General features: G+C 37.7%; 1 pseudogene; it reads left to right on the forward strand.

The window, feature by feature from the left end:
- Positions 1-399: 399 nt before the first annotated feature.
- Positions 400-26,920, forward strand: LOC100613216 (uncharacterized; annotated as a pseudogene).
- Positions 26,921-27,547: the final 627 nt, after the last annotated feature.

The following is a 27,547-nucleotide window of genomic DNA, read 5'->3' on the forward strand; positions in this document are numbered from 1 at the left end:
AGGAACAGAAAACCAAATACTAAATGTTCTCAATTATAAGTGGGAGCTAAGCATTGGGTACACATGGACTCAAAGATGAGTAAAATTGACACTGGAAACTCCACAATATGGGAAGGAAGGAGTGGGGCAAGTGCTGAAAAACTTTTGGATACTATGCTCAGTGCCTGGGTGATGGGATCAGTCACACCCTAAACCTCAGCATCATGCAATTTACCAGTTGCATGTATTGGTATTGAGATCTAGCAGAAAGAAGAAATTTTGGTTGTGCTAGAGAAATCTGGGGTCAGTGATCAGAAATCTGTGATCAGAGGAGAAGCTTGCCCCATTTCATGATCATGTACTAGAGACATGACAAGATCATGTCCAAGAAACATGGCAAAAATGGGGCATCAAAGGAAAATGGTCCTGGGTCTGAGGGCTCCCAGCCTTGCCTGTCATTCCCTTACCCAAAACATGGAGCACAGACACGACAGAGGAATCAGACTTACAGGAGCCACACAAGTTGTGGAAATGGACATTCAGACATTCTAAGAGATAACCAAGGGATTAATTTATCCCCATCCCCAGGAATCTGGTATGATGTAAGACTGAGCCCCTGACAATGCTGGAGGAGGGGAACAACGCAGCAGAAAGGGTTTCTTGCTAGGTGAACACAGGGAAGCTACGGCAATGATTTAAATAGGTTGAATTGTAATGAATAAGTATTATTTCCTACATGTCTAAGTTTGTGGGCTCAGATTTATGCTTTCCTCTATTAGTTAATGAGACAATTATAAAATTATTTTAAGAGAAATTATAAAACCAGTAAACCACTTGATATATATTGTTCACGAAGTTTTTTTTTTTTTTTGGAAAGAGTCTAATAAAGAACTTCATACTTAACATGGGCTCAAGAAATATTTGTTAAATTGAAATGACTGTATTAGGATGTTTCAAAATTCTCCATGTGCATCCATGCTAAATATACACTTTAGGACAAGTGACATGGTATATTTTAAGAGAGTCAGTGTAGTGCTTGGGTTGAGGGAATAGGTTTAGGAATCACCTGCTTAGATTCAAGTATGTTATACAATAATTATATAACCTTAGACAATTAGCTAAATGTTTTGTGCCAAGTTTGCATTTGAAAAACGAGTATAATAATAATAATGCCCACCTCTCAGTGTTGTCACCAAGATTAAATGAATTGTGTCTTTGAGTTTTAAATGCAAGATTTCAAAATTAGTGACAATGTATAGGCTGTAGCCAATTTGCATGGGTGAGTTCATGAATAAGTTCCAAATAGACAAGAATATGCCTTTTATTGTATATTCTGCTTGCAGGCTTGGAATTCAGAATCTTTCTCAAAAAGCCTAGAATTTGTTGCTATTGTTGTTAAACTGTGATCTGTTTTACGGTTTGATGAACTGAGATTCTGCAAAATATTCAGGCATTAACAGTGACAGTTTTAACATTGGCATAGAAACACTCTCAAGATATTTAAACATTAGCTAACTTGATTGTCTTTGGACTTCAATGCTGTCTTTATATATTTTTGTCCTTCATAACTCAGGTTATAAAAATATCATTACCTGAGCTAAAAAATGGCCAGGGCAACCACCCATATTCCAAGTATGGTCTATAGAACATTACATATTACATTGGAGAATAACACAGGGGTGGGTTCCTCCTTGGTTATTTCATTATATTAAACATCTGTACATTTCATTTTAGCTTGTATTATAGCTGGCTTTCTTGGTTACAGGCACACCAAGTATCCATTCCCCAAACAAGCTCTGTTTCTTGTAACTCACCATCTCCTTTTTAATTCCTTAATTCCACTGGCAATTTGGAGTGGTCTGCTTACTCATGTTGTGTCTGCAGTTCTGGAGTCTTAGCCCTTGAGTCATGTAATTTTGGAAATCTTTGCCTTCTGCCTTATGTATTAACAGCAATCAGGCAGCCTCTTAAGACCTTCCTGGAAACATCCCAAAATACCTCAGCTTTTATTTTGGTTTTAGTTTGAAGAAATATCAGTCAAGTTATCCCTGAGCTCCTAATTTTGACTGGCCACCCAGATGAAGACAGCCTTAGAGATGTCTAGTTTGGCAAATCAGCATCCTTGGCAGCAATTTGTGGATTTCGTAAATGTCACACAACCAATTTGTATTATCGAGGTACCAAAATCACAATTTAGCTTTTTATTCCAAGGAAAACTTTTTCTATGACTGATGTTTAGTACTAGAAATTCCTTCCTTTCTTGTTTAGCTGATCAATGAAAGGCTAGGTTTTAAAGTAGGAAAAAAAAGTATGGGATTAAAGATTCACTAAGTAAAGAAATCTATTTTTTTAAAAAAAAACATTAGTAGCAATTGAGGGATAAATGAGTAGATGAAACTCTATAATCAGAGTTTATAGAATATTTCTTAATATATGTATTCAATAAAACCTTTTTAACCTACTATATACAGGATACATTGCTAAGTCACAGAGAAAGTGTGAAAAACTAAGAGCCATTTTTTTGCCCAAAAGAAGCTTATGGTCTAGGATGAAAGGCAAGAAGATAAACAGGTGATTTCAATATAGAGCGCTAAGTGCTATATTAGGGGTAAGTACTCAGTATAATGAGAGCACTAAGATAAAGCACCAGGAACACTATGGGGTTTGGGGTTAGAAGAATTTTCCTGGAGGTATACATATCTAAGCTATAATAAGAAAGGGGTAAATAATTTGGCCAGGAAAAGATAACGCATTTTGAGCATTCTAGGCAAGGGAAATAGCCATGCAAAGACCTCAATTATTCCAATCAAAGAGGGAAGGCCTTAGAAGTTCTCACTCACATATTATGTTAATTTTGGTAAATTGAAAAATAGCCACAGGTTCTTCCCGTTTTTTTGCATCCAGGTTCTTACAATGTGATGTCACAAATCCTCCCATAAAGAGGTGGGGTATATTTTTCTACCTCTTGAGTCTGGGGTGGCCATGTGACTTGTTTTGGTCAAAAGGACATAAGCAAATGTGAAAACTGCTTGTGCTTTGGAGCCTGGCCTCTTTCTGAGCTAAAGGCCTGAGACCACTATGTTTTTATGAGCATGAGCAAGCCTGCAGATGAAAAGAGAGATCACATGGAGGAAAATTGAGGCATCTGGGCTGACAATCTGCCAACTGCCAGGTAGGTAAGAGAAGCTGTCTGTGCGAGGCAAAATTAGCTTCACTACCCCGCAAAGATGTCCATATCCTAATCCTCAGGACCTGTGAATATGTTATTTTACATGGCAAAAGGGACTTTGAAGATATGACTAAGCATTTTAAGATGGGAGGATTATCCTGGATCATCTTGGTGAGTTTATTATAATCACAAGGGAGACAGGAGACTCAGAGTCAGAGAAGACGGGGTAATGGAAGCCAGGGTAGCTGTCATAGAGAGATTTGAAAATAGTATATGGCTGGCTTTCAAGATGGAGGGAGGAGTCATGAGATAAAGAATGTAGGTGGCCTCTAGAATCTAGAGAAGGCAAGGAAGCAGATTCCCCTCTAAAGCCACGAGAAGGAATACAGTCCTGTGGATATCTTAATTTTAGTCCAGTTAGACTTCTGATCTTTATTTAGAACCCTCAGGAAATACAAACTATAACAAGCAGTTTTGGTCTTAAGTTACTACGTTTCGGGGTGAATTCTTACACAGGAACCGCTAAACAATACACTGATCTACAAGTTCAAAATAAAAAATAAAGCAAAAGAGTATTTATATTAAGCTACTTAAAAATAGTCATTTTCTAACTCTCCTATGGACTTTTACGTGGGTTCTTTACATCTTCTGAGATTCCAAATGAGGATTTCATCCATTCTTTCATCCAATACAACCTGGTTGTCTGTTGTCTGAATAGTAATGAACTAGACCCTGCAGCAGAAATTGGGAACTTGTTTCTGCTTTCAAAGAGCAATTATGTTCCTAGAAGTCTCATCTTGAGCATGTTGCTTAAGTCTCTAAATTTCAGTATCTGCATCTTCAGAAATGGGATAATAATAGTACTTAGCTTAGAGAATTGCTTTGAGACTCAGATGCAAAAATGCTTATAAAGCACTCAGCTTTACATGACATTCAATAAGTATTCAATAAATGCCAGCAGAATTGAAAAGAGATGAGGGAAAACTAGATGGCAAATAAAAAGTAGGAAAGACAGTAATATGAGAAGTAACAATAACTCTTATTTATTGTTTGTGATGCTCTGGAAAACTTATGTTTATGTTTAGTAACAGTGACAACAACTCTGCAAGGTAGATTTTGTTATTTTTACTTTACAAATGCCAAAATTGAGATTTCAAAGGTTAAGTATCTTATTAGGTCGGTGCAAAAGTAATTGCAGTTTTGCCATTACTTTCAAAGGCAAAAACCGCAATTACTTTTCACCAACCTGATATCTGACACCAGACAAGCAGCCAGTAGCACCAGGTATCTAACCCTGCACTGTCTAATCCTAACGTCCTTTATCTCCCTGAAAACCCTAAGTTTATAGTAGTTTTAGTTGGTAGTTACACAGTCTTACTTCTGCACTGTTCAGTAGCCAGGTGGCTCTGGCTTAGGGTTTTCAAGTCCAGTGGAGCCTTCAATGTTGCTTGGCAATTTTTTTCACTAAATGCGGGTTAACAGCCTCAACCTTTTCTCTTTGAGTAGATTATTTTGCCTCGGCTTTCATAGACAAAATAGAGGCCATCAGATATTAACAGTTTCCCTTCCCTACGTTATAAAACTTCCCACAGTAGTATCCATCCTTCTTTTCTGTATAAGGGAAAATGAGTCAATATTTATCAGCTGCATGCTTTTTATATCTCCAGCCTAACCTGAACTCTTGAACCACACTCATACTTCTTATTACCTATGAAACATCTCTACTGGGTATCCAATAAGCTTTTCAAACTTCACTGATCTTCCTTACCAAAATCTGTTGTCCCATCATCTTCCCCATGCCAGGTAATGGCAACTCACATCCCTCCAGCTCTTTAGGCTACACACTTTGGAGTTATCCATGCCAGCCAAGTCATTATCATTTCTTGTTTGGATTATTTCAATAACCTCCTAATTTATCCTCTTTCTACCACCAACATTGTGCACCTGCAATCTATTCTCAACACAGTATCTGGAGTTATTCTGCTAAAAATGTAAATCAGATTATATTTTCTGTCCCAAACTATCTATTGTGTTCTCATTTCATGCCAAGCAAAAGCCAAAGTATTTGCAATGGCCTATAAAGCTCCATACCATTGGGTTCCCCATCGCCTCTTTGACCTCACAGCCTACTATTCTCCTCAGTTGTCCATCTCCTTGTTGTCCCTTGACTATATTGGCCTTGTTTGGCCTTGGGCCTTTGAATTTGTTCTTCCCTTTGCCTGGAACAGTCTTCTCCATGAAATTTGCCTGGCTTTTCTTTTACTTACTTTGGATTGTTGCTTGAATGTTTTATTCTCATTGAAGCATTCTATTTATTTATTTATTTATTTATTTATTTATTTATTTATTTATTTTTTAGATGAAGGCTTGCTCTTGTCCCCCAGGCTGGAGTGCAATGGCATGATCTCAGCTCACTGCAACCTCTGACTCCCAGGTTCAAGAGATTCTCCTGCCTCAGCCTCCTGAGTAGCTGGGATTATAGGCACCTGCCACCACACCCAGCTAATTTTTGTATTTTTAGTAGAGACAGGTTTTCACCATATTAGCCAGGCTGGTCTCAAACTCCTGACCTCAGGTGATCTGCCCACCTCGGCCTTGCAAAGTGTTGGGATTACAGGCGTGAGCCACCACACCTGGCTCACTGAGGCATTCTAATCACTTTATTTAAAATTGCTTGATACTCTACACCGTTCTGTATCTCCCTTTTATGTCTTAATCTTCTCCATAGCGCTTACTACCATCTAACATTCTGTATATTCATTTTGTTTGACTCCTCCAACTAAAATGCAAGATCCATAAAAATGGGATTAAAAAAAAGTACCACTATACTTTCCAGTGGTTATGACATTGCTGGAATATAGTAGAACTTCAGTAAAGAATTTTGAAATGAATGAATCTTTTTTTTCCTTGCTAAAGAACTTTGTTTATATGCTGAATCCAACTTTACTGCCCTCTTTAGGAACTGATTCATCAGTTATTCTCAGAATTTCCTGTGTTTTTCCTCTCTTTCATCTGAATATAGTCTTTAGGCTGTAACTGTAATTAACAATCACTAACCTCTTTAAAAATATCTTCTCTGTGGTTTCCAGTTTAGGCTATTTTTCTATGAAAATTACAGTAAAGAAACACAAGATGGAATGAATGCCTAGGAAAGATAGGAGGCTGGAAGACAAAATGAGATTTTAAAAAATATCTGGAAATTAGAAAGAGGATGAGAGCAAGATGAAGGATGAGGCAGAGGAGTAGAGGCAGCTATAGCTCAGAATATATGGAAGGGAGCTTTGAGGTGTGTGTGTGTGTGTGTGTGTGTGTGTGTGTGTGTGGTTGGGGCACTGTCAGCTTATCTTCCTGGTGGTGCCTAGAGAATATTTGGACCCCCAGTTGACAAGGAGAAACAGCAGTAATGAGAAGTAAAGCTAAAAGGAGAAGAGTTATTTTTTTTGATATATGTGTATGCATTGCATCAGTCTGTTCACCCATTTCCTCTCCCCATTGTTATACACAGAACTGTTCACTGGTGAGCTACAGAGTACGTTGAGATTACAATGACTTCTTTATACATCCAGTGTTACAACCATGTGTCGCTAAAAAAAAAAAAATCCTAGTGCAAAAGTCAATATATTTGCTGACACTCTACTAACTACTTAAAATCATGCCACATTTCAGTCTTCTTCATATTTAGGTCTTGACTTCTATGTACAGTTGTTTTTGTTAGATTTTTATAATTGGATTTTTGCCAGAAAGAAAAAACACATTTTTTACTCGCATTAACTCTTTCAGTTTCACAACAAATCTAAGAAAAATGCAACAACAGGAAAATTAAAACAAATGGAAACATTAAAAGTATCCATCAATATATACAAATATTGGTTAAGTAAATTATAGTGTAATCTTACTATATATCATGCAACCTTTAAAAGAAAGGGAAGTAGATGTGTGTGTCCTGACATGGAAAAATACTGAAGATACATTTTCAATTGAAAAAAGCAAAGTGCGTGATGGGATAAGTGGACTAGGCACATGGACTGGGAATTAGAAGGGAGTGCTTAGAACACAGTCACCTGGAATATCTGAAATATCTGAATACCTAAAATATCTGAGAGCTTTCAGTTTCTGCAGATTGATGCAGAATGCAAATGCCAGGAGGGAGAGACCCTGACCACCAGAGTGCAGGATGGTGCTCATTCTCAAACAATTTGGTTTTCTGGGTATCATAAGAAAGATATCCAGAGAAAACAGAGACACTGGGAAAAGATAGTTGCAGTAAAGAAGGCAAAAGAAAGCAAGAAAAAGAAAGAAGAAAAGCCAATTGCGCAGAAAATCCAGGAATCTGCCCCTAACACAGCAAATATTTTCTGAGATCTCTAAGCAAAGAGATTCTTTTGGAAGACAAACACTCAGGACAAAGGCTGTGTATCAATTTGAGTATGACCCACCCCATGTCAAAGAAGGAATTGAGTAGACTGGCTGGACAGATATGAAGGTTGTATGGTTCAGATGAAATCTACTAGGCCATTTTGGATCTGCCTCACTGGATTCACAGTAGACAGTGCCCTGTGTGAAGAGCGAAGATGAATTTTCTAGCGACTTGCCAGACATAAAAGAAGACTTCTTTTAGTTTATTTCCTCTGGAAACCCTTGTGTTCCCGACTCCTAACTTAGAATACACTCTTGAAGATGTTGATGTAAACAAAGTTTGTATCTTTGATGGACTTGTGGATGAAAGCATTCAGAAGAAGGTGACATTTCAAAAGGTCCAGGAATACTCTTTCAGGACAGCCCACTTGTCTGTCATTCCAGGGATACATGATCAGACACCAGAGTGGAAATAACTCTCATTTAGGGATGCTGGCCATCAATCAAGTATTTGATATTCTGTCCACTTGAGACTCTTAACTTGCCTGAAGCATTGAAGACAGGAATTTCTTCCAGAAAAGTTATATTCTTCAGAGCACAGTGGGATGATGGGCCTAAGATTGCAGCTGCAGAACAAAGCGCTGGAGGCCCTGACCAAAGAACAGGGCAGAGGGTGGCAGTGACACACTTGCCTTTACTTGACATCTTCTTGGATCTTCACAATAAGCTACTAATGACAGGGACCACATTTTGTACTGTTTTTTATCTCCCATACTTCCTAGTTCACAGGATATACCCGTATTTATATTAAGTAAAAAAATTTATGTAACAAGGAATTAGCCCCAAACCACATGGCTTTGGATGTGTCTTAACTCATCTTTTGTACATATATCATTATATGTGAAACATCTACTCTTTAGAGATTGTTTAAATAATAAATAATTATTGTTGTATAAAAATTAAATAATTATCATTATATAAGAAAAAAGCAAAGCACAGCACAGTGCATAAAGATGATTCATTTACTCTGTTGTGCTTTTTTAAAGAAGTATAACAATAGATACATCTATTTTGGTTGTGTGCAAATATCCTTTTTCTGAAGATGAATTACACAAATTGGGATTGATGATTAGCTTTGGGATAGGTGGGAAGCATGCAGGCTTTTGCTATTTATTTGTCAATTTTCTAAAATGTCTGTACCATTGGGTAGGTGGGAATTTTGTCGTGTTTGTATTTACCTTTCAGAATATGTGCATATATAATATAAAGATGTATTGCTTATACAATTTACATTAAAACATACTTACATAAATAAAAAATATTAAAAAGCAAACAGTGGTTGAAGGTAGAGGGGTTTGGGACCATTGTTTTCATTATAAGACAGCATACTTTTGATTTTATTTATTTATTTTTTATTTTCTTAGATCTTGAGCTTGCATTACTTTTACTTAGTGGAAAATAACAATAAAGATGGAAAAAAGGATAAAGGCAGCAGAGGAAAAGCATTTGAGAGCTTAGGCCCAGGCACCAGACTGCCTAGGTTTAAATCTTAGGTCTGCTACTTACTAGCTGGATAACCTTGGGTAATTTACTTACCTTGTCTGTGTCTTAGTTTTCCTATTTGTAAAATGCAAAATAGAAATACTTTTCATATAGGGTTATAGTGAGGATTAAATTATAGAAATTAGTTAATATGGAAAAAGTGCTTGATTTAGTATCTTATACATAGTAATCACTGCCTGTGATATATTATAAATATGTTCTTAGGTAAAGAAAGGGAAAAAACACATAAACCACTTCAATCTGTTTTATTTTCCCCATCCTGACCCATGTCTAGTTTGACTAATAATTCTAGGGTTGGGAGTCTTTTCAAGAAGAAGGAGAAGACCAGGGTTGAAGCTGAGCAATGGTTTGGGGCCTCTGAAAGAGGAAAAGGCAATGGGAAGAATTTTTCAAAAATAAAAATTGCATTCTAATTATTATGCTTTAATCAATACCTTTATTCCTTCTTGCCATCCTGAAAAATCTTTGTCCTTTTTACCAAGTGTTTTTTTTTTTATATTCCACCTAATTTTAAGGAATGGCCAAGCCCTACTCCCTCCAGGAAGCCTTTGATAAAGTTCCTGGTGCATGCAGAACTCTCTTGTATATATTGTTTTTCATCACATTTAGTTCCATCGTATACTGTATGGTCTGATTACAGGAACCACAGAAATTAGTTGTAATTTATCGTATGATAGCATTATGTAGAAATACATCAGTAAGGTACTAATTACTATAGGTTTTCAATATGTTTATTAGATTGGTAGTCATTTTTTTATGAAAGAACATCGATTTTCCTTTGACCTAACATATCTTGTAAAATCTTGTACTTTCTTTTTCCTTCTATTCATAAGTAAATCTTTAGAAGTGGAAAGCTACATTTCACAATAGCAGTTTCCATTTCCACAGATGAGTTACTCCTGAACCCATTATAAATGACTTTCAGTCCACCATTCGGCTAAAACTACTTTCATTGAGGTATGCAGTAACTTCTTACTTGCCAGAGGCAAATATGTATTTCAGTCCTTATTTTACTTAACTGTTTAACATCAATGTCTTGACCACTTCTGGAATCTTCTTGAATCTTCTCTGCTGGATTCCCAGGACTTTGGGAGGCCAGGTTTGGAGAATAGCTTGAGCCCAGGAGTTCATGATCAGCCTAGGCAACATAGCCAGACCATGTCTCTGTAAAATAAAAAAATAAAAAAAAAGAAGAAAGTTAAAAGACAAATTTTTAATGATCTGTGGTATGTTTAAAAAGAAACACTTAGAAAGTGACCTTGCAAAGCCAAAATCATTGATGGCAAAAAATTTTTAATATAGTTCTTAGAAAATGCACCTCCATGGAAATTCTCTTTTACTCCCCCAAGCTGCTGGATTCCAGGAGAATTTCTTCTTGGCTCAATTCCCACCCTTGGCCATTCTTTCTCAGTCTTCTTCATAGGCATCAACATCTAAGAAAATCTTCTGCAGGTCTTTCCTGCCACAGCTGGTTATTATAAGTATCAGAAATATAAATTATGATAAATTGGATAGTAAACAAGGTTACCATCATATTTAACAGAAAGGTTCTTAAGAACTGAAACATTGTAGAACAATATAGCACATCAAACAATATATTCTAGGGAAAGTATCATTATTGAGATAATATCATTTTGAGCATCCAGGATTTTGGAAAAGATATTTCTATAGGAAAGTTTAAAAAGGCTGGGCACAGTGGCTCATGCCTATAATCCCACACTCATGAGTGTGCCAGGCACACATCATTTGGTGGTGCTGATAGGGGCCAGAAGTGCTCTTATTCCTCACTCCTCTTTTCATTCAAAAGGAATTTTCCCCTCTCAGCGGTTTACTTTCTTCCCCAGGAGAGGCAGACTAATTTCAAGATTGGTGAGTTTCGAAGGAGAATCTGGCAAGTGTAGCTCCTTCTTCTCCCCTTGGTCTTTGGGATTTGCCTGCCTGCAGAGAATCTGCTCTAGTGGACCATATGGAAATCTTAGTGGTAAAGGTTGTAAACTTGCTTTTCTTCCCCCACAGTGAGTGGGTGAATAAGTTTGCTTAGTTCAGGGCTCATAATCGGGAAGCTCATTGTTGTCACATGTTCCCTGGGAGTCCTACTTTGATCTTCATCTGGCTCACTCCTTTGCCCATCTCAATTGATTTAGATTCAAGAGGGAAAACCAGGGGGCTTATTTAATAGTCCATTAGAACTTCAATATCTTCTTCCACATAGAGTTACTCTTCACTATATGTAAACTCATACACTGAAGAAAACTATCATTTCACAAATGTATTGTTCTACCTGTGGTAGTTTCAGATAGAAATCTTTCTATGATTTCATTAAGACAAGACATAACCACTCTTAGGATGACTTCATTGTCCCGAAGAGACCAAAGTACATCCCTCAGTGATGCCTAAGCATACCTCTCTCACGATCATAAATTCAGCTTAGAATTCCTGTGGTCACACATTTTGTTCTCTATTTTTGCCATGCAGGTAACAAAATAAAGAAGAAACTACCACCTAAAAAAGTAGAAAAAGACTAGAAACGTGCAAAAGAAATTCTGCTTCCTTCTTTGGAAAATTAGATCTTGTCCAATATCATATGATTCTCTACTGTTCTAGGATTTTCTCATATTGAACTTGAATGAAAACTTCCAAATTCTGGTAAAAATTTTTTCCAGAAGCCATTTTTATAAAAAAGATAAAATTTGAAATTAAGCTGAGAAATCATAATAAATGAAAACCTCTTTTCTTTGTGGTTTTCTCTATTATGTAATAGTCATAAAGTGCATTTTATAACATTCACTTTTTGGTATGAAAATATTAGTCTTTTGAGACAATTCCAATCAGCATCCCTAATTTATATGTAAGGGAAATATTGAGTCATTCCAGGTTAGAGGGAGAATTCTTGGCACAGTTAAAAACTGAAATTCTAAGATTCTAATCCTAAGCCATATGGGGTCCAACCAGCTTAATATAGCAAGATGTTCTCAATAACTACCATGGTGTTATTCAGGGACGGAGAGAACCAAAAGTTAACCAGACCTGGTCTTCATCCCTGAGACTCTTGCTTACAAGCAGGAGAGGTAAATGTGAATTCAGAAAATTGTCTGATCCTCCTCTTCTGAAGCACCAGCATAACAAGTTTGGGTATTGGCCAAATGGATTAGTGCTATGTTTGGGTTCCTGGATGCTGGATCTTGGGTTTGTAAGTGCTCTGAAGCAACCAGAAATGGGAAGAATTAGTTGGAAGTAAAAATATGAAAACAACCCCAAACCCCAACTAAACCAAGAAATAGACAATAAAAAATATTTTTGGACCGGGCGCAGTGGCTCACCCCTGTAATCCCAGCACTTTGGGAGGCAAATGAGGTCAGGAGTTGGAGACCAGTCTGGTCAACATGGTGAAACCCCATCTGTACTAAAAATACAAAAATTAGCTGGGCATGTTGATGTGTGCCTGTAATCTCAGCCACTCAGGAGGCTGAGGCAGGAGAATAGCTTGAACCAGGGAGGTGGAGGTTGCAGTGAGCTGAGACCATGCCACTGCACTGTAGCCTGGGTGACAGAGTGAGACACCATCTCAAAAAAAAATATATATATATATATATTAATTACATATATATATTTCGAGAAGTCCAAGGTCTATCACTTTTAGAAGTGGAAGTCAGCATAAATTAAAATTTGAAGGAACAAGAGTCTGGTAGACACTAAGACCACATAGAGAATGAGAACAAGGCAGAAGGAAAATGAGAAGACCCCAAATCATCGCAGAGAACAAGCTGGCCAGCTTGTGACTCATTCCTGGTGGCTGCTGGCCATACAAATTATGAGCTTAAGGCCTGTATTGGAATTATGAGCTTAAGCCAAACACTGGATCATCGTGGTACAGTGGAAAGAGGACAGGGATTTCAGCAAATCATACAAGTAGTTGTTATTTTCAGCAAGTCCATGTTTCAAACTGGTACCTCAGTCTTTCCACCTAGAAGTATAAGGGTTATGTAGGAATGGGGTACCTAAAATAATCAGGAACATTGGCATATACACAGGATTTTTGGCCTTATTATATTTGCTTTCTTTTATGTCATGTGCTTACCTCTAGATCTGGGAGTGACTGAGACCAGCCCTGATGTGCTGAGATAGACACATTAGAAATGAGAGAAATGAGTGGGTCTCTAAAGAGAAAACTGGGATACTCTTACCCAATTTAGAAGAAAATAATTCCAGACTGGTAAAAACAGATGTCTTCCACAAAGAGGAAAGCCAAAATATCAAATGCAGCTGATGACAAGGATTATGAGGAAAAAAGATCTCTGAATTTATCAATAGTCCTGAATGTGAGAAAGGCAGTGGGCTGTTCTAGGAAAGCTTTGCAGCCAAGCAAATGCCAATCTGAATCCTGGTTGAGCCTCTTCGTAATGTTGTAATCTCTGGCAAATCAAATAATCTCTCTGAGCCTCAACTGTAAAGCCAAAATTATGATTACTACCTAATAACTTGAATACAAAGATTAGAAAAACATAGGTAGTTATCATTAACAGTCTTCAAGAGAATAATCATTTCAGTGGTGAGGATTGAATGGAGAGGAAATAAAAATAATAGAAATATACCCCTGATACAAGAAAAGTAATCAATGAAAGAAAATAGAGAAATCCGATGACAGCTAGAAGATGGCATCAAGCTAAACTTACTTTTACCACGGCTTCCACCTGCCACTATAGGGCAGATCTGTCACAATAAGGCAGAAAATATGGAGACTTGGTAGAAATAGCCAACTGAAGAAAAATATATAAAGAAAGGAGTTAAATGTGATAAACCAACAAGTAATTTAACATTTAATATGGAGAAAAGACCATTTCTCCTTCAAAACTAAAGATAAGGACAAGATGGCAGATGGAGATAGAGATGCTGAGGTAAGATGTGGTTTGATCCTGAGGTGTGGACTTTATAGATAGCCCACTTACACATACACACAAACACACACACACACACACATACAGACACACATATGCACTGGACACTTGGGTCCTTATCTTACTGAAGTTTTCTAAGGCAAGTGCTGACTCCTGTCCAATGTCTCCTCCTAGAAGGATTTTCCTTCTTTGTTTCCTATGAAATGATCCTCCTTGGATTCTCATTCTCTCTTAAACCTTGTCAATATCCTTTCCTTCTGGTTGTTTCAGAAAAGCTGGTGCTCTCCTGGCTTCCAGTCTTGGTCCTTTTCTGCCATTTTTACATGCCTGGGTGAGCTTGCCTAGCTTCCCATTGCTTCAATTTAGTCTCGAATATTGGTAATTCCAAAATCTATGTCTCTGGACCAAACTCTTCTCCAGCACTCAAAGACTTCTTATACAACTAATTGGTTACAGGTTGTCTCTGGCTAAATGTCTTTCAGTCTTAATATGTCCAAGATAGAACTCTATATTCACTCAAACCACTTCCTGCTCCAACCTGTGTTGCCCAGATACCCCTCAAGGAGGACTTGTATCCAGTAGCTGGGAATGTTGTCAGCAAGCAGCCTCAGTTGTCAGCTCCCACAGGTTTCTCCACAGCCTCAGAGAGCCATCTCACCTAAGACCATGCCGTTCCTGGACTGGTCTACATCCAATTACTCAGTACAGTGAGAGCACAAATCCCCAGCCATTTCAGCTCCCTTCAGGACAACTTTGATGAGCCGTATGCTACCCAGAGCTCCTGAGACATTGACCAAGGCATCAGGCCTGCATTGCAATTCATCTTCTCCTTCCACCTAACCCCGCTTCCTCTGCCTTCCTTCTACAGAATTTGATCTCTAATAAATACTTGTCATGCCAGTCTTTGTTTTGGCATCTGCTTCCAAAGAACACAACTTGCAGCACACCAGGACCTACTTGTTTTCCAAAGCAGAAATCTAGGTGTTATCTCTCTCCCACCCCCCTCATTCACCAGTCATCAAAGACTGGCAATTCTTTCTCCTAAATCTTACCATTCTAGCTAGTTTCTCTACTACTCCCTACTCACTTCCAATATTCTAGCTCAGCTTTTGCATCCTTGGCAGGCCTATCTTAAACTTGATGGTTAAGATTCCTTCCATTGAATGGGCCCAGAAGGGCCATTGTTTTCCTCTTTGCTGAATTGCAAGTTTACAAGTCTCTCTCCTTTATTTAACTGTCTGCTTCTCTGGGCTAGATGCCAAGTCTTATTTTTCTTCTTGGTATTCAACCTTCCCAAAACTTCACTCACACCCTCAACTCCATAGCAGAAACCTTACCCAGTCCCTGACACTTAGAGAAACTCTGTATGCATTTGGCTAATTAACACATCAATAATATTGTCCAGGTAAATAAGATCTAAACAATACCTAACGTGATACTGTTTAAACCTACAGTTAGATAGTTGTGCCTTACAGACAGCTTGTCTATAAAATGACTTAAACACATCATTCACACATCATAAACCTGCCCCTTTTTCATCTTTTTGTTATACTTCATTGTGAAACAGTTAGCCATAATATCCCCACAGAGTATTTCATGCAGGTAACTCAGTTCACTGGGAGAAGAGAACAGATTTTAACCGTTGCTTATTTTGTATATTTGTAGCTCCAGTTTGCCAAGTCTGAAAAAGTTACCATCATGTTATGTATATGCTGTATATATAACATGGAAAATTATCTGTGATCAAGGGAAATAACTAAATAAGGGAGGTTAGGATCCATCCATGTGATGAAATGTGGTTTAGTATTAAAAAGCAAATCCATTCCCAGAGATTGACTAGGATGATACTTGAAAAATAATCTCATATGGTTAAATTTAGGGACCTGAAAAAAATTCCACCTAACCATCTCCTCTGTAGCATTTTCATTTGATTATAATTTGAATATATTTTCATTTACTTTAAGCCTTTTCCTTGGAATTACCTATTCCAAGATTCTTAAATCAGTGGTAAGAGAACTGTTGGCCAAAGTTATGGCATCCCTTGTACAAATGATCTTTTTAAATTATACGACTCTGCTTTAAAAGCAGCTTTATGCAGCCAAGATGTTTTTAGTTTATGATTTGCAAGAATTGCTTTGTGATTTTTGCCACTGAACCTGGTCTTTTATCTTTTTCCTCTCCCTTGCAGCTCTTTTTTTTTTTTTTCTGTCTTTGCTGAGGTCATCTGAGAAAGATGGAGAGGCTTATCAGTAATGGCACATTGGTCTATTTGTTTGCAATTTAAGATAGGAATCTTTCAAAGAAAATGGAAATTGGCATGGATCACTCTTATCCCTTAGAATTTCAATTTTCATTAAGTAGATGTTTATGGAGCAGCAGCTTGAACCAGGCACTGAAAGTACATGGGTTCATATGTCTATGAAACCATGTCTTATGGAGAAGACATTAAACCGTATTAACAATTCCTAATCTGTGTGATGAATGCTGTAAGGGTAAGCACAGAAGGCTCTGGAAGCACTAAATGAATGTCTGATTCCACAATGAACGGGGCAGCCTCCTTTCTGGGTAGGTGACACTTAGTGTTTAAAAGAAGAATGGGAATTAGCCAGGGAACAGGAGGAAGTCATACGTTAGACAAGCTGGAAAGGACCTTCTAAGGAGGAAGGAGTTTGTGAAATTGCAAGAAATTCTCTATTCCTTATAAGGAGAGTGAAAGGAAGGAAATAATAACAGATGAGATGGTGAAAAAGGATGATAAAACTATAAGCATTTACAATTTTCCATCTCTGATTTTCTACGAAATGTGGATTTCAGAGATAACAGTCCTTCTTTTTACAGTGGGGTGAAAGATAGAGATGGAAAATGAAAGCAGCTGAAGATTACCTTATCTGCTAAAAAAGATGGATAGACCCATTGGGAGAACAAAGGATTTGGGAGATAGAGCCTTCCACAGTCAGGATGAAGAAATAAGCAGGTGGAAAAGTTGAGGAGGTGGTGGAGATAGAGGGAAAGAGAGAGACAAAGAGAGATGGAAAAACACACACACATACAAACACACACATAAGACAGAAATAGTGAGAGACACATGATAGAGAGGTAGGGACACCTAGAGAGAAAACAAACAGATAGGCAGTGAGAGAACAAACAGAGACAGAGATCGAGACATTCGTTGAAAGACAGACATTAAACAAGGAGACAGAGAACAGGAAAGGCAGCAACTACCACAGACATGAGAACTTTAAGGAAAGGGAGTTGCTCTTATTGAGGTTTTTAAGAAGATTTCTTGTGTATTGTGTTACATAATGCCCTTCATTTTTCCACAAAGAGTTTAGTAGAACTACCCTGCTTATCAATGTTTTTTGACTTAGAGTTTTTCTTCTGGATGTATTACCATGGTCAGCCTGGCTCCATAGATGCCGTTATGTACTATAGTGGTAAGCAGTGATGAGATTAGGGAAGGCCTGTGTGCCCCATTAGGGTTTGAGGTTCCTTAGAGACCAGCTCATTGTAGTTAGAAGGTGAGATTTCTCTGTTTTGACCCCACAATTTATGCATAAAAAGCTCTGGGGAATCTGGTTGCATCTCAAGAAAAGCAGCTTGGGCATCACCTGGCCTGGGAAGTCTTTCCAATCCTTGCAGACCTGGTTGGTGCCCTACTTCTGTGTTCCCACAGTACTCTGACTCACCCTGTTTACCACAGGTAGAACATGGGGGAACTCTATTCACATGGGTGTAGCCTTGTAGTATAGTTTGAAGTTGGGTAATGTGATGCCTCCAGGTTTGTTGTCTTTGCTTAGGATTGCCTTGGCTATTCGAGCTCTTTTTCGGTTCCATATGAATTTTAAAATAGGGATTTCTGCCAAAAGCAATAGCAACAAAAGCAAAAATTGACAAATGGGATCTAATTAAACTAAAGAGCTTCTGCACAGCAAAAGAAACTGTCATCAGAGTGAACAGACGGCCTGCAGAGGAAGAGAAATTTTTTTCCATCTATCTATCTGACAAAGGTCTAATACTTAAAGGTCTGGATATAAGACTCTAATATCCAGAGTCTACAAGTAACTTAAACAAATTTACAAGAAAAAAAACATTAAAAAGTGGGCAAAGGACATGAAGAGACACTTCTCAAAAGAAGACATTCATGCGGTCAACAAACATATGGAAAAAAACTCAACATCACTGATTTAGAGAAATGCAAATCAAAACCACAATGAAACACCATCTCATGCCAGTCAGAATGGCGATTACTAAAAAGTCAAGAAACAACAGATGCTGGCTAGGTTGTGGAGAAAAATGAACGCTTTTATACTGTTGGTGAGAATGCAAATTAATTTAACCATTGTGGAAGACTGTGGTGATTCCTCAAAGACCTACAGGCAGAAATAACATTTGACCCAGGATTCCCATTACTGGGTATATATCCACAGGAATATAAATCATTCTATTATAAAGATACATGCACGCATATGTTCATTGCAGCACTATTCACAGTAGCAAAGACAGGAAATCAACCCAGATGCCCAACAGTGATAGGCTGGATAAATAAAATGTGGTACATATACAACATGGAATACTATGCAGCCATAAAAAGGACTGAGATCATGTCCTTTGCAGGGAGATGGATGTAGTTGGAAGCCATTATCTTCAGCAAACTCACAAAGGAACAGAAAACCAAACACTGCATGTTCTCACTTATAAGTGGGAGCTGAACAATGAGAACACGTGGACACATCAGAGGAAACAACACACACTGGGGCCTCTCAGGTTGAGCAGAGGGAGGGAGAGCATTGGGAAGAATAGCTAGTGGATGCTGGCCTTAATATCTGGGTGATGGGTTGATCTGTGCAGCAAACCACCATGGCACACATTTACCTATGCAACAAAACTGCACATCCTGCACATGTACCCTAGAACTTAAAAGTTGAAGAAAAGATAAAATAAAATAGGTTTTTCAAATTCTGTGAAGAATGTCATTGGTAGTTTCATAGGAATAGCACTGAAGCTGTACATTCCTTTGGGCAGTATGGCCATTTCAACAATATTGATTCTTCCTATCCATGAACATGGAATATTTTTCCATTTGTTTATGTCATCTCTGATTTCTTTGAGCAGTGTTTTGTAATTCTCTTTGTGAAGCTATTTCACCTCTCTGGTTAGCTGTATTTCTAAATATTTTATTCTTTTTTGTGGCTATTGTGCATAGTATTGAGTTCTTAATTTGGTTTTCAGCTTGAATGTTGTTGGTGCATAGGAATGTTACTGATTTTTGTACATTGATTACATTGATTTTGTATCCCGAGACTTCGTTAAAGTTGTTTTTCAGATCAAAGAGCTTTTGGGAAGAGAACATGGGTTTTTCTAGGTATAGAATCATATTATCTGCAAACAGGGAACGTTTAACTTTATCTCTTTCTACTTGGATGCCTTTTATTTCTCTCTTTTGCCTGATTTCTCCGGCCAGGAATTTCTTCCTTGCTTTTCTAATTCACCAAAGCCAAGTCTTAAAGATTCAGTGGTCTACAGGTATCTGCTAATGAATATTATTGTCCCCATATAACCTAGAAGAAACAAGTAGAGGATGTTAAGAGACCTGCTCAATGTGAGGGTAATAGTAAATGGCAAAGCCAGGTCTAGATCATAGATCCGCTAATGTTTGTGTCTCCGCTATTTTGACTCTACAATATTGCTTCTCACCTGAATGGAGTTCAATTAGAAAAAGGATATAGATACCTGAGCAAACACAGTCCACATACTTAAGCTGTCTCTAGATTACAAGGAGATCAAGTGAAAATTGTACCTGGTTTGATCCAACTTAAAGCTTTTTTTTTTTTTTGATAAACTATACCTATTATCTCTCTTGCCAATGGTCACATACCTTGATATCCTTGTTTTCTCCTGCATGTTAGATATAACTTACTATGAATAGTGAATTACAGTGGAACAAGCCAAGTTGAGAGGTTACAGCATTTGAAATTGGCCTCTCCTACTGTATGTGCATGTTCTGTGCCAGAAACAGACTCATTTACAGGAGAGAGGAATAACTTCGACCTGAATTATTATATAACAGACAATAGCTGGTCCAGCAGTCTGGGATGGGTGAAGAAGTTGTCTAATGAGGGAATTGTTATTTCAATTGGGAAAATAGCCTTGTTATAGGGAGTATGAGAGCAAATGATAATCTGGAATCCTGGATAAGAGAAATGGGCATCAGGGAGAAAGAGTAGCAGGAAGCAGAGGCCCTACCCCTTTGCCTACAACAAGGAGAGCACAGTAGAGAACTAAAAAATGCAAGGAAGGTTCTATTTCCAAAGATTTCTGAGTACATAAATAGCCTAAGAACTCAGACACTAAATATGCATGAAGAAAGTAATGGCTGGACTAACAAAAATGGTAAAGATATCAAATCAAAGAATGGTAAATGGAGATGCTTAAAGTTAGTATGCCTAAAGTTAAGATTGGTCCTTGCTAATGTGGTTGTCTAAGTGTGCAGACTGGAGTCAAGATGGAAAGAGAGAAGAGGGTTGCAGAGTCTAAGGAACAGCAAAGGCTTAATACTTCTTTATTGAGTAGATAACAGTACTATTTTGGAGCGTCTGACTTAACTGCTGATACAGACATGTACAAAGAGATGGAGAAGTTGTTCTAAAGGATACTTGATTCAAAACAATATGCTTGCAGCACAAAACCAATAATGCAAAATGTCTGTTAATATATGAAATACAGGGGTAATGCTAAGAATATATCATTCAATTAGACTATGCATAAGGAATAAGTAAATATTTTGATTTACTTACATTGCCAAAACAATTTTTTAAAAGTTTGTTTTTATTGCCTTGATGTTGAATAGAAGACTGTGGAGGGAGACAAAATCACCACAGAATGAAACATTTAAATAATAAGAATAACTGAACTTTTAGGCACAGGTCTCATTTATTTGGACTGAATGAATCCAAACTCTCCAATTGAAAGCTATTTTAAGAGAGAGCCTGGTGATATAGTCTTCCAAAGAGCCACCACCTTCAGAAATAGATTCTGTGTGTTATCCAATAATCAGCTGGCAACATAGGTGTTTATCTAAGATTAATCTAATAGACTTCATTTGCTTAAAAGCTAATCATTGCTTAGGAGCCACAGTAACTACGAGTTGAGTGATTACAGTGCACGTGTTGGCAATAATCCCTAAAAGAATTTAAAAGCGTCAAAGTCAAGGATAAGAACTGGTAATGATTCTCTGGAGTATAGTTTGAATATTAGTTTTGGTTCCCCACCAGGGGGCTTCCTGGACCCCTTTAAGGGCAGCAGTCAAATCAAATGCTTTGTCCCAGCTTATGGACAAAGGAGTGGATGTAACGGACTTTCTTTTGCTCGTGTAATCTACTGCAAGACTCATGCTAATGTACCCCTGCATAGCTTCATAGTGTGATTACCTAATCTACTCTTCATCATCTTAGTATTGAGAGATGGGAGATTAGACAACAGAAAAAGGAGATTAATACAGACTTTACAAGACATAATGTGGTCACATCCCATCTCTTGGCCCAGATTTAAGAGCATTGGGGTTTTAAAGGCCCAGTGGCTTAAAAGCAACTAACCGACTAAACAGAATCCTACCCAAATACTGCATTACATTTACCACATGAGGAAATTTAGCATTATAAATAATTCAGCCCAAGTGGCACTTCTCAGTGCAGATGAACTCAGGCCATTTTGCAGCATTAACTCTGATGATTTTTGTTCAAACTTATTTTCTAGTACAATCTTGGTTCATCTTTAATGGGCTACTTACGTCATCCATTTAAAATAGTTAGGTTCATCCTGCTCTCCCACAGAAACAATGCCTATTTCTCAGAATGATACTTGCAAGGAGAGGTCTAATTTCCCAACACAGATTGATTTGTGTGTGTGTGCAATGAAAAGAATCTATGTGCTTTTCGAAGTGGCCAGGGTCACAGTGGCTGTAATCTCGTTGATCTAGATTAAAAACAGACTGTTGTCCTGGTATGCTGAGTATCAGTCCCAGTTGTGTAACAAGTGGTTATTCCACTTTTGTGAGTAGGCACATAAGACTGACCAATATCTCAGGGAAGCAGAAAAAATGAACATAAGATTGTTAAGTGTTTTTGGTCAAGATAGAATATTATAGTAAAATGATGTATTTTCCCGTCATGTGATAATGCACGTGAATTAAACAATACAAATGCTACCTTTAGATTTTAATTAGAATGATCATCAGTTACTGAGTAATTTTTGATGAGTCACTCTTTTTCACTAATAGGAAATAAAAACTCCAAAGATAATGGAAGCATTTCACTGCTACATTTAAATATAGATTTCTGGATTATTGTTGTAATAGGTAACTTATTAGTTGGGTAGTAGGAACTACTTACTGACTTCAGGATTTTCCATGATAATATAGTTATGATAAAGGGAATTTCAAGGTTTTGCAAATTATAGACTGGTAAAATTCAGATCCCTTAGATATTTTTTAATGGTCTCATTCATCATTTCTCCTTTGTCTGCATAGTTTATAAAAGTAGAATTCCTAGCTCTAATTCATCTTTGGAATGTTATGTAGATTCCACACCTCTCCCTACTGCCTACCTACACCCTCCCAGCCCCATCCCCTGCCAGATTTCAGCATTCTGCTCTCTGTTCTTTCCCCTCTTTAAATGAACGAAATTGAACGCCTAGTACCTCCTCCCATAATACTAAGAAGCAGAACAATGCTGTCATCTGCTTCATTTTATGGACACCAGTGATTTTCCTGTAGTGGAATAACTCTTGATTAAATATTTTCCATGCTCCTCCACATTTCCTGGTTCTGCAGCTCTTGTTTCCCTGACTTAAAGCAAAAATATTGCTTGGCTAAGATACCATGCTCTATTTCAAATCAGTTTGCCACTAAAATTTGGTTATTGGAATATCCTTTAAAAGGCAAACTACCCATATTTGAATATTACTCACAGGATAAAAAATCAACCAGCCATCTCCTCAGTAGGTTCATAAATTTAATAAGTGATTTTTCAAAGAGCGTTTTATAATTATCCCTCTTTTAGAAATATAACCTCAAAGCTGATTTCTAGTTATGGCTTAATACATTTATCAAAACATAAGTTAATATATAAAGGCACATTTATATTATCTGCAACATTTACCTTTTCCAGCTAGAGAAACTATGATGTTTATCAGTTATTGTATTAATAATAGTCATTGGTTAATGTTATTAGGGAAGTTATACCATTTTCATGACATGTCATAACAAAATAAGCCACAACAGCAACAATAGCACCAACTCTAACTCTGGTACTACTACTACTATTGGTAATTCTGTGTCTACTGGCCCTGTGAGATAAGCCTGACAGCTACACTTATTCCCATTTTAAGGATAAGGAACCTGAAGCTGAGCACACTTCAGTGACTTATTTTAAGGTCAAAGCACACACCCAAGGTAGAAGCAAGGAAAGAAACCAGTTTTTCCGACTTTCAAGAATACATAGTTGGGTACTGGGCTTTTGTTATGTTAACAGCACCTGATATATCAGGGAAGTTTGCCTCTTATCAAAGCAAAATAAACATATTTATACAAAAAATATCACATTAAAAACTTTTTTATCAATCTTGAGACTCCAAATTTCATCATTAGTATGACTGTTTTTTCCCGTCCTCCAGAACTTTGTGTTTCTGCTTGGTCCTAAAGCATTGGAGAAGCTTATTCAGATATCGGTCAGTAGTCTGCCACAGTTGAACTGCAGTTACAACATTAATCCAGTTTACATTGTAATTTAGTCTGAAGTTCTGCTGTTTCTGTGCTGCACTTGGGCACAGAAGATTTTTATGACCAGGGAATCTTGGTGCCTGAGATCTTGGCTCCTTACACACCCTACTCAACCATTCCCCCTTTGAAGTCTTGCCACTTTCTTAGGTTGCTGTTAGAGCATATGCAGGCAATACTTAGGGGACTTATAGATCTCTCTCGTTTTTCAGGTTATGTTTCAGTTTATCAAATACGTAACTTCTCCTTTCTGCCTGACTTCCTGACCCTCAAAGCATTATTTTCTTTCTTTCTGCCTGAGACTTTGCCAAAGTCGCTGAGGCTGGGGTTGCAGCCTGCTCAAGAAGGAGCGGATATAAGGAGGACACACACAAGTTATCCTGCCGAGCACAGTACAATGAAAAGGTCATAATTAGTGGCCCTTTTAGTCATTTAAAACATTTACTGAGCCCAAAGCTTTCACCTTCTATTCTGGGCTGAAATGCAGAGAAAATTTGGGCTGGTGATATTTGCATATATGCTGTAAGGAGTAGAAGAAAATCATATCCTTCAATTCTTGGTAGTAAGTGGAAATAACTGGTGACTCTGAGCAGATTCTGATTAGAACAATAAGATATTAGCTTTGTTTTCAAATTTTAATAAGATTTTAAGTAAGATTTTTGAAAGCAGAGGAAAGTTTATATACTTGACTGCTATTTCCATTGTCAGTTTATCATTGACAGTCACAAATCAGAGGGAAGTGACAATCATCTCCAGAATGAGAGAATACAGCATTCTTCAGAAGTAGTGCATGGGGCCAGGCGCGGTGGCTCACGCCAGTAATCCCAGCACTTTGGGAGGCTGAGGTGGGCGGATCACCTAAGGTCAGGAGTTCGAGACCAGCCTGGCCAAGATGGTGAAACCCCATCTCTACTAAAACTACAAAACTTAGCCAGGCATGGTGAGGCATGCCTGTAATCCCAGGTATGGGGGAGGCTGAGGCAAGAGAATCACTTGAACTCGGGAGGCAGAGGTTACAGTGAGCCGAGATTGCACCACTGCACTCTAGCCTGGATGACAGAGTAAGATTCTGTAAAAAAAAAAAAAAAAAAAAAAAAAAAGGCAATGAATGGCTTAATTCCTTTTCTTTATATTCATTTTTTTTTCTGTACTCAGGAAAACTATTCATAGTATAGTAGAAGTATAAATAAAATGTTCACTCTGAATCTGGATAAATTATTTGATCTGCTGTCAAAAGTCCTTTCTTTATTTCATAATAAAAAGTGTACATGATTTATTCCAGTTTCAGTTCCCCTATGAACAAATAGCCAATTCTAGTGCTGTGTTCAATATTTTTACTTCAGAACATTGAGTAGGCATTGGGTCAGAAGCACCACCTGCTTAGGGAATGATTTGCCCTGCAATGTCTTTGGAAAGAAAGGAGTGTCTTAGTTTAATCCAGTATCATGTGTTGTGTATCACAGTATGTGAGAGCTTTAGATCATCGGTGGAATTTTGATACTGAGTCTCCCATATACTGCAGTGCTGTGTGGTTGTGGTTGAGTCTTAATGCACCATATGATGTCACTTCCCCATTATAAAAACAAATGAAGAGAGTAGTGATTTATTTTGATACTTTCTTTACTTGCTTCTCAACTCCCCACAAGATCTTTAATAAAACTGGCTCTTCAGAAACAGATTAAGAAGCCTTGAAAATAGTTATATACGACATCTTTGTGGAAAGTCAGGATACAGAAATACATGAAATATGGATGAATTTGGCGGTTTGTAACATGTTACCAGAATCTATTTTCATCCCATGTTCACCATAACATTAGGACCCAGCAATGAATTTTAGGTTAAAGAAAAAGAAGGAAACCACAAAGAGAAAAAAGAAAATAATCAGAAAGTAATTGATTTATAAACCTTTATGTTCTGTTTTAAACTCCAAAATCCCCATAAGAGCGAATCAAAGTTCCAAGAATGACCAATTGTGCTCATTAATAATAAAAAGGCACACTAGAGAAGAAGTTGAGAATATCTTACCTATGCTTAGTGATATGATGTTTTGAAAGTGAGTATACAGTTGGAAAAATACAGTTTCATTAGTCCTCTCAGTGGTTTTTGAATCAGGGAAGAACACTGAGACCTGATGAGGGTTCATACAAAATTTGGTTGAATGCAGTTGCAAAATACATCACCTAAACTATAGGTAGGGACTGGTGATGGCCAGTGCTCACTCTTGGAAATATTTTCTTTAGTGTTTGACTAGGAGTTATCCAACTGTTTTTATAAGACACCTCCAATTTGGCTTAGAATAGAGCCAAAAAGTTAAATACTAGCTCAAGCTCCCACAATATCTTGGTTTTCTATGTGGCAAGACAACAGGATTTTCACTTTGCCACATTGCCCATGGAGCTGTACCACCCTCTTGCTAAGGTTAGAAGGCCCCCTGGGGCAAAAGCAACTGTCCTGTTTCTGTTTGTGGTTGGACTGAAGATGTTCACATGGCTAATGACCCCTGTGCCCAAAAGAAAAGCAGGTGAGATTAAGGTTCATGCAATATTGATGTGTTAAGAGGGTTTTCACAACTCAGGAAGCTCTCTTAGCTGAGTTGGTTCTCCGAAAATGTTGAGTCCTGTTTTCCGTGGCATGGTGCAGCTGATGTTGTCACTCTGTGGTCAGGAGCAGGAAAGCTGGTGGGGTGGAGAGAGATTAGTGGTCTGGAAGTATGTAATTGGTATTTCATGGCAACAGGGAGTTGACAGCCCTCAGGGACCACAAATGGAGGGGAGGACCAACAGCTCAACTAGATTAAAACAAACTATGATTGAAAAAAAGTAAGAGAGAAATATATTCAAACAGTTAAGAATTTGATAAATTACTCTATAGATGAATTCCATATTGCCTTCCATAAAAGGTAAAGTGTTAAGCGAGATAATATATGTAAGGAAGTTAGCCTAGTGCCAGGATGACAGTGATTAATCAATTGAAAACCTGCCTGCTTTTAGTATTATTCTGTATGGGGAGAAGTTGGGTATAACTTAAGCTTAGCACAAGTATTATTTCATTTAAATTTTCCCCTTATTTGTACTAGAGAATTTAATCCTTATTTCAGATCTTGTACCTGACACTGTGGGTGGAAAAACTCCACTCATGAATTTGGAGCGGGCAGGCACACGGCTACGGCAGTTGCCGTCCAACTGAGTGTGGTTAGTTTGTGTAACTGAAGCCAAGCAAAGCTAAGGCAGTGCTGGTACATGGATCCTTCTGTTAGACTAAATAAAGAAGAGTGAACCCATTTTTATGAGGAGGAAAAGAAGAAAAAATTGTTCCTAACAGTAGGGGATGGCTTGAGTCTAGGAACCTCAGGCTGTGTCTAAATGTTATCAAATATTCAGATGAAGCTGCACAAAAATTTACTCTATCATCCAGATGTTTCCAGAAATACAATATTTTGATTTCATGTAGATGAAATCAGGGAAAGATTAGATTTTATTTTTCTGGCATTGTGAGACACGGTCTCAGTATCTTTCTTATTGTCTGGTGTGTCTCCCTACTTAGGACTATGTTGTGGGGACCAGCACAGCTGCTTTCTGGGGTTGTCAGTCCCCGGCCTGGGCCACTCTTGAATCTATAAAGGGCTGTTTGTTCTGTGTGAAACTCACTCAGGATGGAGCCCAGTTTGACATTTGGGTCATTGGAATGTGCCAGCTGAATTTAGTATCCTTGTGATTTCAAGACAAAGGATTAAAATATACAAAGCCATGGAATTTAACTTTCCTCCTATCCCTCAGATCTCTCTGAAGGAGATCAACCAACAAGGGTCCTTCT

This window comes from Pan troglodytes, chromosome 7 (assembly GCF_028858775.2).
Source record: "Pan troglodytes isolate AG18354 chromosome 7, NHGRI_mPanTro3-v2.0_pri, whole genome shotgun sequence".
In the NCBI taxonomy this organism is placed as follows: Eukaryota; Metazoa; Chordata; class Mammalia; order Primates; family Hominidae; genus Pan; species Pan troglodytes.